At 38.3% G+C, this 14,510-nt stretch overlaps 1 protein-coding gene across 1 annotated transcript in view; it reads right to left on the bottom strand.

Moving 5' to 3' along the window:
• unc5b (unc-5 netrin receptor B) overlaps positions 1–14,510 on the bottom strand; it is an 80,373-nt gene that overhangs the window by 65,223 nt on the left and 640 nt on the right. The gene's annotated exons all lie outside the window — the stretch shown is intronic.

Raw genomic sequence — 14,510 nt, 5'->3', positions numbered from 1 at the left:
AGATGTGTAGAGACTGACTGATTTGGTGCTATAGAAAGAATGAAAATCTTTTTGAAGTGCAGCTGATTTCAGCTGTCTCTCTATTCTATCATTCTGTTATCAGCTGCTAGCTAGATATTGAATTATTCATGCTAATTTTCCTCGTTTTTACACTTGCCATCACTCACACTCACTTAAAGTTCATCATAAACACTATTAAAGTCAAAACACTATTAATGAAAGTGTCAGCAAATCTCATAATAAATATAGCTGCAAGCAGTGATTACCAGGGTTCGAGTGCTTTAAGGCATTTAAGCACATATGTGACCCTGGACCACAAAACCAGTCTTAAGTGGCTGGGGTATATTTGTAGCAATAGCCAAAAATACATTGCATGGGTCAAAATTTTTGATTTTTCTTTTATGCCAAAAATCATTAAGAAATTAAGTAAAGTTCATGTTCCATGAAGATTTTTTGTAAAATTCCTACTGTAAACATATCAAAATGTAATTTTTGATTAGTAATATGCATTGTTGAACCTAATTTGGACAACTTTAAAGGTGATTTTCTCAGTCTTTTTGATTTTTTTTGCATCCTCAGATTTCTGATTTCAAATAGATGTATCTCAGCCAAATATTGTCCTATCCTAACAAACTATACATCAATAGAAAGCTTATTAATTGAGCTTTCAAATGATGTATAAATCTCAGTTATGTCAAATTTAACCTTATGACTGGTTTTGTGGTCCAGGGTCACATATGAAAAAAGATATCATATAGCAAGCCTTTTTTGCGAATACAGGTATTTTACCATAGAAATATTTTGGTTTGTAATGTTTATGTTGTAATGTCACCTGTCGCAAGTGCTTACCAGGTTTCGTTAAGTTTTGAGTTTTCCTTTAGGATTTATAGGATTTGGGGTAAATTTGGACAGGCCCTTTTTCTAAATGACCCCCGTTATAGCTTCCCAAAGGGTAAATTTCCACTTTTTTTTTAATTATTAGCCTAGAAAGTCCAGAGAATGGTACTGCAGTGGTTCTTTCTAGATTGAGTGAAAAATCTAGGACTAGTTCGCAAAAAGTAGGTTTCTTAGATTTTCTCAATCATTTAACAAATGGTTTGATTGACAGCAGTGGTTCTAGAGGCAAAGTTGTCCAGAATGAGGTGTTCTGATATGAATATCGTGTGTATGTGTCAAAAAACAAGCAATGCACAATCGCTTACGACCTTGAAAAATGTGATATCGCCTCCCAATGGCCAATTTCTTTCAAATTTCTCACAGACCTTTGGGGCCGTGAGTCAAACAGGCCCACTGACGTTTTGTAACGATCAGCCTCTATTAACCATGTCTAACTGGTGCTCAAACTTCCTTTGGCAAAAAAAAAGAAAAAAAAGAAAAAAAAGAAAATCACCTTTAAAGTTGGCCAAATGAGGTTCTTAGCACTGCATATTACTAATCAAAAATAAAGTTTTGATATATTTACAGTAGAAAATTTACAAAATATCTTCATGGAACATAATTTTTACTTAAAGGAACACTTTTTTTGAAAATAGGCTCATTCTCCAACTCCCCCTGAGTTAATAAGTTGAGTTTTACCATTTTGAAATCCATTCAGCCGTTCTCCTGTTCTGGCGATATCACTTTTAGCATAGCTTAGCATAGATCATTGAATCCTATTAGACCAATAGCATCACGTTCAAAAATAACCAATGAGTTTCGATATTTGTCCTATTTAAAACTTGACTCTTCTGTAGTTATATCGTGTACTAAGACCGGTGGAAATGCAAAGCTTCAATTTTCTAGGCTGATAAGATTAGGAACTACACTTCCATTCCGGCGTAATAGTCAAGGAAGTTTGCTGCCGTAATATGGCCGAAGCAGGAGCAGTAATACCACGCAGCACATGTGCAAACGCTAAACTAGCTGGGAACTCATTTCTGATAATACTCCGCCTGCTTCGGACATATTACGGCAGCAAACTTCCTTGACTATTACGCCGGAATGGAAGTGTAGTTCCTAATCTTATCAGCCTAGAAACTCGCAGCTTTGCATTTCCACCGGTCTTAGTTTTAAATACAAGTTTTAAATACAACAAATATGGAAACTCGTTGGTCATTTTTGAACGCGATGCTATTGGTCTAATAGGATTCAATGATCTATGCTAAGCTATGCTAAAAGTGATATCGCCAGAACAGGAGAACGGCTGAATGGATTTCAAAACGGTAAAAATCAACTTATTAACTTGGGGGGGAGTTGGAGAATGAGCCTATTTCCAAAAAAAGTGGAGTGTTCCTTTAATATCCTAATGATTTTTGGCATAAAAGAAAAATCGATAATTTCGACCCATACAATGTATTTTTGGCTATTGCTTCAAATATACCCATGCAACTTAACTGGTTCTGTGGTCCAGGGTCACATATGTAATATTAACTAATATCTAATATCTTTGTTGCGACATATGCATTCACAACAAAAATGAGAATGAAACACTGACTTGACAACTACCTGGTCAAAATTTTAAATAATGGTTGTTAATATTATTAAGCTTTATCTCAGCTAAGTTACATTCAGGCATACAAACCTCAACACTAAAGAACTAGTCTCACAAACAGAAGTCTATTGGGAGGCAAAAAAATAAACACTCTCCCACCGCTGGTCTGACAACATGATGTCAGAAATCATTCTTTAAAGAAAGTCCCACTGCTTCACTTCAACATTAATCAATCAAAGAGAAACACCCTGCCCACATCTCAGCTTTCAGATCAATAAACATCTTCACAGCCTTCATGAGTGCGATCCTGCTCCCCCTCCCCACAGACCTCAGGTCTGGCTGGGTTCTGGCTGTACGGAGCGCTCCGGAGCGAGACGTGCAGGGGCGGCGGAGTTTAGAACGGTCGCGCAGAGAGTTAATGAAGCCACACCAGTCAGCATGGCCATCCATCTGTTTCCATAATCCTCGTAAACATGAGCCACACTGTGATAGGGCGCTAGCCAACCCCATTGCTGTGATTTACAGACACAAGGACAGTGCTCGCTGTGAATGGCTGGATGAGCAGGAAAGGTTTGGGAAAGTGCTGGCCGTGACAGCTTTTAGGAGATGTCCCCGTAAAGCACCGGGGTCTGCAAGTAGCTGCAACCATGCTCAGCTCACCTGCTAATCGGAGCAGAGAGGTGGAGCAGAGCTGAGTGAGCAGAAAGGTGAGAGTGAGGTCGGCCGTGCCGTCCATCTGTCCATCAGCGGGTAAGAGGCTTGGGGAACTGAGGAGGGGGCATAAGTAAAAATAAAAGTCGACGCATAAACTCCAAACATTACAACAACAAGTGTGAAAGTGCCAATCTAGAATAAGGTAAAGTGTCAGAAGACACAGAGCGAGGCTTGAGTTTGCACAAGTGAGGTGTGTGAAAACACACCTGATTGACAGGCCTTGTGAACATGGCCTTGCTGTGACCCCAGTTAGTAGTTTAAGATCCCCTCTGCTTCACTTCACTCACCAATTTGGGCTTTCTCACTCATCCCATCACCCACAACCTGTCTGGTTTTGCTAACTCTCAGACTTTTAAACCATTCTTGATATGCTACTCCTTAACCTGCTTACTAATAAACAAAGCACACTGTCAAGTTTTACAAGATTTGAGAACATATCTAAACATCTAAAGTAATTTGAAGATTTATGTGAATACATTTTAGTTACTCATTTAGCTTATTGTGTTTTGCCAAGCTGCAAAACATGTACTGAACTCCTTTGATTTCTGACATCACACTCTGAAACATAAAAATATGACCTTGTTTAAATGTCAGGGATGCCTTTTTGAGTATTCAGAAACTTGGCCCACCCAGTCACATTGAAAGTCAAAAGTTCTACTACAGTAGTAGAAAGTATGATACAGTTATTCCTAAACATTTTCTTCTGTCGTGGTTTGCTAATTTCATATTTTATACAGTATTTCAGACTCATTTAAACCAGTAATTTGTCTACTAATTTTTTTTACTAAACCATTCTTGTGTCTTACCTTGCTATGCTATGCCTTAACCTGCTTACTAAAAAACAAAGCACATTGTCAAGTTTTACAAGATTTGAGAACATATTTGAACACCTAAAGTAATTTGCAGATTCATTTGGATATATGTCAGTTACTCATTTTGCTTGTTTTGTTTCACTAAGCTGCAAAAGTTATACTTAACTCTTGTGATTTCTGACGTCACACCCTGAAACATAAAAATGTGACCTTATTTAAATGTCAGGGATGCCTTTTTAGGTATTCAGAAATTTGGCCCACCCAGTCACAGCGAGGTACAGTAGTAGAAAGTATGACATTTTCATTTTCTTCCTAAATGCATTTTACTAATTTCACATTTTATATGGTTTCAGACTCATTCAAACCAGTAATTTGTCTACTATAATTTTGAACTAAACCATTCTTGTGTCTGAACTTGCTATGCTACTCCTTAACCTGCTTAGTAATAAAGCACAGTCACGTTTTATGGGATTTGAGAACATATTTGAACATCTCAAGTAATTTGGAGATTCATTAGGATATATTTCAGTTACTCATTTTGCTTGTTTTGTTTCGCTAAGCTGCAAAACTAGTACTGAACTCTTTGATTTCTGATGTCACAGCCTGAAACCTAAAAATATTACCTTTTTTAAATGTCAATGATGGCTTTTGAGTATTTAGAAACTTAGCCCACCCAGTCACAGTAAGGCAGTAAAAAGTATGGCTGAAACTGTTATTCCTGAACATTTTCTTCCTAAATGTTTTTGTGGATTTCATATTTTATACAGTGTTTCAGACTCATTCAAACCAGTAATTTCTCTACTATAATTTTTACTAAACCATTCTTGTGTGTGAACTTGCAATGCTATGCCTTAACCTGCTTCCTAATTATCAAAGCACACTGTCAAGTTTTACGAGATTTGAGAACATATTTGAACATTAAATATGTAATTTGGAGATTCATTAGGATATGTTTCAGTTACTCATTTTGCTTATTTTGTTTTGCCAAGCTGCAAAACTTGTACTGAACTCCTTTGATTTCTGACATCACAGCCTAAAACATAAAAATATGATCTTGTTTAAATGTCAGGGACGCCTTTTTGAGTATTCAGAAACTTGGCCCACCCAGTCACAGCGAGGTACAGTAGCAGAAAGTATGACCAATACTGTTATTCCTGAACATTTTCTTCCTAAATGTGTTTTGCTAATTTCATATTTTATACAGTATTTCAGGATCATTTAAACTAGTAATTTGTCTACTATAATTTTTTACTAAACCATTCTTGTGTGTGAACTTGCAATGCTATGCCTTAACCTGCTTACTAATTATCAAAGCACACTGTCAAGTTTTACGAGATTTGAGAACATATTTACATATAACATTAAATATGTAATTTGGAGATTCATTAGGATATGTTTCAGAAGCTGATTTTGCTTCACTAAGCTGCAAAATGGCTTTTACGTAACTCCTTTGATTTCTGACGTCAATTTGGAGATTCATTAGGATATATTTTAATTATTTAAATAACTATTTATAATAATTATTTTGATTATTTTGTTACACTAAGCTGCAAAACTTGTACTGAACTCCTTTGATTTTTGATGTGTCAGCCTGAAACCTAAAAATATGACCTTATTTAAATGTCAGTGACGCCTTTTGAGTAATAAGAAGCTTGGCCCACCCAGTCACAGTGAGGCAGTAGAAAATATGGCGACGTTGTTATGCTAATTTCATATTTTATACAGTGTTTCAGACTCATTCAAACCAGTAATTTGTCTTTTTAAACTATTTATTAAAATAAACATATCATTAAAAGTCATGTCATGCGTTTTATCATTGAGGCTGGTTGTGATGTATGTTTTTGATTCACTAAAAAGAACTGGTTTGTACAAGTCATTTTCAGTTTTGTTTGTTTTTGCCTGCAGCCCATGAGAACCACTCATAAAAAGATGTTTCTTGTCATTATCTTGCCGGTATGCCGTATTTTTATTGCATCACATTCAATATAGACCTCATAATCGATTCTGGGACTATTCAAATCAAGACTGTAATTATTTGAAAAAAAAAAAAAATCTATAAATCAATATTTTTACTCAGCCCTTCAAGGCTTTTTAGTTCAGTGTCTTTATGCAATTAGAAGCTGATTTTAATGAAGCCTCTTGACATTTACATGATGTCTGTTGCATTTCTGCATCAAGCGTTTCCAGTGCAAACAGCTTCCAGGAGTGGTCAAAACTTTACTTGGTGCACACCTGAAAGTACCCTACTCCTAAAAGCAGGTTTCACAGTGAATGGCAGGGAATCACAGAACCAACTCATTCTCAATTTTTCTGCATTTTAAACACACTAAACGGCTCCAGATTGGATGCCGGCTCTAGAACCAGAACCTTGTTGGTGGGAAAGCGTCACCAGAGTCTGGGAGTCGTGCCAGAGGGTGTGGAAGCGGCAACAACACAAACTCCATAGGGATTAAGCATCACTATTTTGCTTTTCCCAGAACAAGCCCGGCAGTCAGGGTGCAGCCAAAATCCACGACACTCATCCCAAGGGCGTTGACTGTGGAACCAGGCCTCCTGGACTAGACATGACCTGCTTTCGATGAGTAAAGAGAGCCTTTCATTGGGTTCATGTGTGTAAAGGTCAAACAGTACGCAACAGCTCCAGTGCATAAAACATTTACTGCATTGCTTTGCTGTGAACCTCTATTTGAAGACCTCTAAACGGAATGTTTATTAACATTTATACACATCTTGAGTGTTAAACACTCTCATTTCCCGGTCAGGGCTGCTCTATTACAAAAGCACATTGTGTGTGGCCCTTCTACATCTGGCACAAAGAAAACTAAAGCGACGCCACAAGAGGACATTACTCTTTGGTCACACACCATCAGACTGCCTTTACCAGCACGCCACACACACAGGGGACGTTTCGTTCCAGCACTTCAACATTGAAAACCAGCCGCTGAGCAAGCATGTGTGTGTTCCCGGGTAAGACATGCCACATCCCTCCCAAGAGGCCCCCTGTAGCACGCAACCCATGGCAGAACCCTAATAAAAAAACCCAGAGATCCTCAGCTCCCCATATTTCTCAACCCTTGGGGCAGATGGGAGTCTTAATAGGCGTTAAACTCAGAGAGATAGGATTCTCCACACAGCCTTTCGAAAAGGGAACTCCACAAACCCCCAACACAATAAAGGAGCCAGAAAGAATGAGCGCACATAAGGGAGTGCGCAAACACGAGATGAATGAACTGCTAAAAAAAAAAAAAAAACAAGAGAAATGTGTTTGAGAACAAAAACAATAAAATATTGGAAAGAGATGCTAGAGACAAAACCAAACTGGCACACTTGGGCATAAACCGCAGATTGGCTGAGGTCTAATCTTCAAGCATGGGCTGGGTTGAACTTCCTTTGAAGGCTAAGAAGATGAGGGAAATCTCCATGGTCTCAGAAAGTCTCTCTTTCAAGGCAGGAAGCACAAAGGCAGGTGGACCGCAGGAGACCTATTCACGTGGCCCTGGCACCACCGCTTCCAGACCCCTGCCGAAAGGAATCTGACATGCTACCCAAACCCCCACTGGCACCATCAGGGGGTCTGAACTGAAGGCTCTTCACTCCTGATTTTTAAAACTCTTTTAACTTTCTCATATTACTTTCAAGATCCTGATGCAAGCCGTTGGTTTGCCAGTCAGACTCAGAAGAGAAGCTTAGAGTGCAAAAAAGACCAACTTTACAAGTCACATCCATCTATCAATCAAAATGAGAAGTATAATTTCTCTAGCCAGCACACCTCAAAGCAAACCTTCTGACAGACTGAGAGTGAGCGACTGATGCTCCTAGATGTCTGTCATGCAGTTGGTTTGGAATAGATGCTACTGTATGTAGCAATTGCTGGACCTTGCCAGACACAGCAGCCTGGGGAAAGGCTGTCCGCCAAAGACACTGTTGGCTTGGCATGAGCCTTGGCTGCAGGTCTGGCTCATTGTGAAATATTCAGGCGTTTCCTAGAAGGGAAGTGTAAGGCTCTGAGTCTAAGGCTGGTGTTAACAAGAAGAAAAGATGAAAGACTTGGTCATACGTACAGTAAAGCCCTACGAATTTCAACTCAAACATGTCATTGTTTGTGAGGACTGAATAAGAAGTGTGACTATGAATGGGAAGCCGAGACGGGAAACACAAACATACACCGTCAGTCACTCTCTCGCTGCCTATAGGAGTTGCGAGTACGCCGGCCCCTCCTCCCCCTCGCCCTTCACCCCACAAACACCCCACACACGGTGGCAGAAAAGAGCCCCATTCAGTTCTCTATTCAACCCCGGCACAAAGCCACCCCACCGAGTCATTCTTCTACGTACCCTGTCGCTCTCCGCCCCTCCGACCCACCACCACCACCCAGCTGCCGTAAACCCCGGTGGGGTGAAGAGTCTCTCTCTCTCTTGTATTCTCATTCAATTATCCACTCCTCGCTTTGACTTCATTAAAGTCTCTTTCTTTGCTTTCCCATCATCCACCCATCACTATACACACAATGTTCCCCCTCAACACTCTCTGAACACATTCTCTGTTCTTCTTGTTCATGTATCCTTGAAGTCAGTCTTTCTACTACTACTGCAAGTCCAACAAGTACTTTGCAATATCAGTTGTTTGTTACTGCAAAATAAACCCAGAAAGGATGATCAGGACTTAAAGCTAAAGAGGTTTATTTTTCGCAAAAATTATGAGGTTTTACTGCAAATAAATCCAAAAAACCATGGCTACTGTAGTTAAACCATGGTATCTGTAGTAAAACAGTGGCAATAAATCCCAAAAAGGTAGTTTTTAAAGGCACTTTTACTTTAATAAAACCATGGTTAATTTTCGTTCCAGTCCAATGCTTAATTGCAAGACGACTTAAATAAATGAATAAACAAATGCACACATATTAAGTATTGATTTGAGCTGAAATTAATTATTAAATTAAGAATAAATCATCTAGTCCATTATGAAGTAGAAAACAATCAGCCTAGCAGCAAGATGAACACTACAAGAAAATTCAATTGCATATTCATTATTAATCTGCAATCAATTTTTATATCGACTAGTTAGCCAAAATAACTTCTTTCTCCATTTCAAATTCTCTCTTATTCAGCTATTTGTGTCTCTCACCAATGTATTGTTTTTATAAGCAATATTTTCTACTACTTCTTTCTACTTGTGAGCTTCTAGAGAATTTATGCTCACCATATAAGTTCGTCAAAGTTATTTTTGCTATAGTCAGCTATTCCTGCATTTAAAGACAAAAACAGCAAAGTGAAATAGCAGACATGAAAGTTGGATGCTATGTTGCATGAACAAGAATGAAATGAATAATTGAATCATCAGTATACATAAATACAAAACCGCTGAATGCAACAGTGGACCAATCAGAATCAAGTATTACAGAGAGCCGTGTAATAAATCTTTTTAACCTAGTGTCCTCTTCCTTCCTCTACCACACACTCTCTTTCCTGTTTGTTCCAGATTTATGGTGGTGTACATGCACAGTATTGGCAAAGCATTAAAAATGTCTACCATTAATACAGAGAGCTCCAGGCATCGATAAGAACCTTAATAAAAACATCTCCACTCAACGATCTGCTCATCACTCGCTCGTCTCTGTCGCTGTCCCTCACTCTCCCTCCTTCTCTCGCCCCGTCGCTGTCTTCTTCTCTCAGACTGTGCCAGGGACTTAATGATGCTTGAATGCCAATGCTTCTGACTCCTGACTTTTCACTCTCACTCTCTCTTTTTTTTAATAAAGTCTATTTAAAAGGCAATCCCAGGGCTCAATCTATCTCAATACATCTCTCCAAGATATAATGCTCCGGATTTTCCACTATCTCTGCCTTTTATTCTTAAGTACTATATGAATATACATGCTTCACACATAAACGCAAGGGTCATTCTGTGTACTAGAAACACAAAATTTAATGGATGGTTACAGATTTAAGTTTTTTTTCCCCCACAGAATTCGCCCAAAATTAAAATTAACCCATGATTTACTCATCCTCAAGCCATATTAGGTGTATATGACTTTCTTCTTTCAGTCGAACCTAATCAGAGTTATATTAAAAATTATTCTGGAACTTCCAAGCTGTATAATGGCAGTGGGTGGGTGTTTCTAGTCAACAGTCCAAAAATAAATAAATAAAGCGCATCCATCCATAATAAAAATTGCTCCACACGGCTCCGGGGGATGAATAAAGGCCTTCAATAGCAAATAGATGTTTTTTTTTTTTTTTAAAGTAAATATACTTATTTAAAACGTAATAATCACTTTTCTCTAGTTTGCGCTAACTGTCATATGTGTAAGCCGTTCCAGTCAGATGAAGTAGGATGTATACGACAGTTAGCCAAGCTAGAGAAAAGTGATTATTATTTAAATATGGATATTTTTCTTACAAAAACACACCGATTCACTACAGGAGGCCTTTATTCACTCCCTGAAGCCATGTGAGTTTTATTATGGAGAGATGCACTTTATTGGTCTTATTGAACTGTTGAACAGAAACACCTACTGGCATTAAAATCCAGGAAAAAAAAGCCAGGAAAATTTTTAATATAACTCTGATTGGATTCGTCTGAAAGAAGAAAGTCATATACACCTAGGATGCTTTGAGGGTGAGTAAATAATGGGCTAACTTTCAGTTTTGGGTGAAACCCTTTATCTTTACTTAAGAATGGCAAAGGTTATCAAAATTTTAAAAACAAGTAGAAATGAAAATTCACAATTAAATATTAGACAATATACACTACTGTCATATATACATTTCATTTTGGAAAGATTTTTTGAAAGAAGCCTCTTACGCACGTCAAGAAAACATATTATTGTGAAATATTACTGTTTTCTATTTTTCAAATACACAATTTCAAAAATTTAATTTAATTCTTTGATAGCAAAGCTGAATTTTCAGCAACCATTACTATTATTAGCAATGTTGAAAACAGCTGTGGTGCTAAATATGTTTTGTAACATTATAAACGCCTTTACAGTCACTGATAAAGTTAATGCCCTCTTACTGAATAAGTTTACTAAAAATAGTAAAAGTATGAAAAGCAGTGTATTTAAAATGATGACTGATATTAAAAAAATAAATAATCAGACAATTCCGCATGTAATTCAGTCAGGCGATAATGAAGTGCTACTAACAACCCTCAACAAGTTTCTGTACTGCCACTCTCACACCCGCCTGCTCAGACGACACATGTCCAACACCACTTCAGAAATCCATTGCATCATAAACAGATCACACACACCACCATAAACTGCTTTAAAATATTAAAGAGGGCCACTTTACAGTGATGAATAATACAGTATGGGGGTGAGTGGAAAACCAGTGATCTCCTCCAGTGCCCTCTCCTCACCCCTCTCTCTGCCTCCCACAGCGGCCATAAAGCTAATGCACACCACAAGACTGGCGGTTCAGATCTCTGCCAGACCTCTCACCGATCCATGCATTCCTTCCTTCGCATTTCCCTTCCTCTAGACCTAATTACAAGCCTTAGCGGCTCTCTTCCTACCTCCGTTTTCTTCTCTCTGCCTTTTGTAGATTTTGCATTCATAACTACATTTCACAACGTGGATCTTACAATTCACAGCAAGCAAACTCAACCACAGTTGACCTATTCTCAGAGATAACCAATTATCCCCCCACGCCCTGAACTACCGGCGGAGAATTCCGGCAGCCTTGACTGGGAGGATCCGACATGATATGCTCTCTGAACATGACGGGCAAGCAAGAGGACACCTCCCTCCTCCATCTTGACCTTAGGCACTTCAGCCTGACCTGCACCCGCCCACTTTTCCACCAGCGGAGCTGGTCACTAGGCCTCAGCTTAATCCTCTTGAAACTATCCAAACAATACGACTCAAAAGTTCAGGTCTTATTTGGAGCAGTCTCGAGTGTGTCTTCTCCAACTCCTAAAACACGCACCCGTGCGTCCAAATCCAGACAGTGCGACTCCATTACATACACAACAGCACTGCCGTCTCGATCCAGCTCAAGCGTGTATACAGGGATGTTCTGCCAAACAAACACATGCATACAGACACACACGCACACAATCAGGGAGTAGAAAAGCTGATGGGGCAAAGGAGCCAGAAGTGGGTTCCTGGCAGTCTGGGTAATTAATGTGTATGTCAACACTGAGAGAGCTGTACCATACAGGAAATCTGAGCTCAGCACATCCACAATACAGACAGACAGGAGGGGGAGAGGAAGAATACAGGAATGGACAGAATAAAAGAGAGAAGATAAACGTTATCCATCTTGACTCTGATGTTTTATGGATGATATGAAATATGCGCTGACATCTCCGTCTCAACAAGAGACAGGCTTGAAGTACAACTGTCTGTAACATCTAGACAGTTCATGTATGCAGAAGGAGTTTCTTACATACTGTATAAAGGAGACTGGGGCAAGTTGTCACTTTTTTTTTTTTTTTTACTACAGTGAATAATTCTTAGAGTGGGTTTATCTAGTTATTTTTTGTAGAATTCTTGACTACAAAAAACAACTGAATATTTCCACTGTTACTGCTAATGTCATGGTTTTCTCACTACAGTACTTTAGGGTAAGTTCAAGGTAAAATCAGTTTTTAACAGAAAACTAATCAGAAAACACAATTCAAAAATCTACAAGGCAATGCACAAAAATATCAAACCAATGCATAAAATGCTGCTGGGGTGTAAAGTTCATGAATCAGTGCTCTTTGGATGCAGGATTCTTTTGTCATCAAACAGCTAATTAGTCCAAGGCACTTGAAAGTATTGTGAAAAAAATAAAAAGCCTAAATTCAGATGCCTTTAACATTTTTACTAATTTGACCAATTTATAACATATAAATCATGACAACGCAGTATTGCCCCAATAAATATTCTCAAAACACAGTTCCCACCTTTAAAAGTTAACACTTATAGTTTTTTTTCCCCTCTGTGTGACAGCTAGCCCTAATATTGTCTATATCAAAACCCTGAGTATGAAATAGCCATGTTTTCCACAATGGTCTCTGCTGCAGGTAGATCATTAAGGACAAGGACACTTAAACTGCAGTTCACATCCGTCTCCAAATCTGAAGTTAAATCAACCTGTCCTTTTTCCTTCCGATTTCTCTTTCCCATTGGAAACTAATCAGCTAAACTCTTTAAATGTGCACTTCTATGTCAATCTGATTACATATGTGACCAGCGCGTGGAGAGGGAGAGAGATTTCTTTGATGCTTCATTGCTTCCCGTCACTTCTAAGGTCAGACAGAAGGTAGGCTAGCCTTCATGCAGAAACAATAACACATCACAACATGATCTACTCATGAATATTTCTCCTTGGTATCATAAATAATATCCAGAACTTGTCAAATATGTCAGCGAATTGCTTGGTTATTTTTATTAGATCATTTTCAGAGGAATTTAGAACTTGCTGGATAATCATTGCTGTCAATCCAACACTGTTTTCTCCACATTGTTCTAGAAAAAGTCCATAAACATTATGAACTTGCAGACTACATTACTGCTTTCAGCAAAATTCATTAGTCTATGAAATTAAGCTTTAAAAACATCTTCAGAGGAACTTCTACCACCACTTAATCAGGAGCATGTGCTAAATGTAACCCTAAACTACATCAATCGGAAAAGTAAAACAACAGAGAGGAAGAGATTTTAAAGCAGCACGGTTTAATTCAGAACTCACCATCTCTGCTTTCCCTCAGATGTTGTTTCCTTTTTTATGAGGTTTATTTTTTTCTGTCTTTCAGGAGCCAGGAAGGCATTGAGCTAAACCTTAATTACTCCAAGAACACCAGGGGTTCTGCTTTTTATCCGCTGCTTGGAAGCTCAGCATGGCAAGCAGAAAGAGAGGAGATCAACAGAATATTCCTCTCTGAAGGCAGAGAGAGAGATGAGTACACATGCAGCAGTCATATCCCTTCATCTTAGTTACCTATTACACTGCCTTACTACATAGATAGATAGATAGATAGATAGATAGATAGATAGATAGATAGATAGATAGATAGATAGATAGATAGATAGATAGATAGATAGAGGGTTTAATATTTAAAATGAACAGTGCCACCTGTTATATTGCAGAGATAATGCATGGACACATTTAGTAAAGTGGATCAACAAAACCATTATTCAATACATTTTCCCCATAATCCCTCTATTAATGCTTACAAAAGGTTGTAGGAGGCTATAGGAGCTTTTATGCAATTAAATTAAAATAGGCCAGAAAACAGTAAATTAGCTTTCTTTATAAACGACTCATGAGTCATCTGCTTATTTATATAAAAAGGCATCACTTGATATTCTTGATAGTCGGCAAATGTTGAGAAACACAATCCTGCTTGACGACCTCATTATCACTAAACTTATCTGTGTTTTGGGTGTGTATACGTGAGTGAGTGTGCGTGCTTAGAAAACCCACTCCTGCTCTCCCGTGTTTCAGAACGAAAGTAAGGAAGTGTTTTATTATTAATATATACATTTTTCATATTAATACGTTATTATTAAAATGGCTCGT

This window comes from Garra rufa, chromosome 2 (genome assembly GCF_049309525.1).
Source record: "Garra rufa chromosome 2, GarRuf1.0, whole genome shotgun sequence".
NCBI lineage: Eukaryota > Metazoa > Chordata > Actinopteri > Cypriniformes > Cyprinidae > Garra > Garra rufa.
Note: the sequence above shows the minus strand (reverse complement) of the source record. Positions and strands in the feature narration are given on the sequence as shown.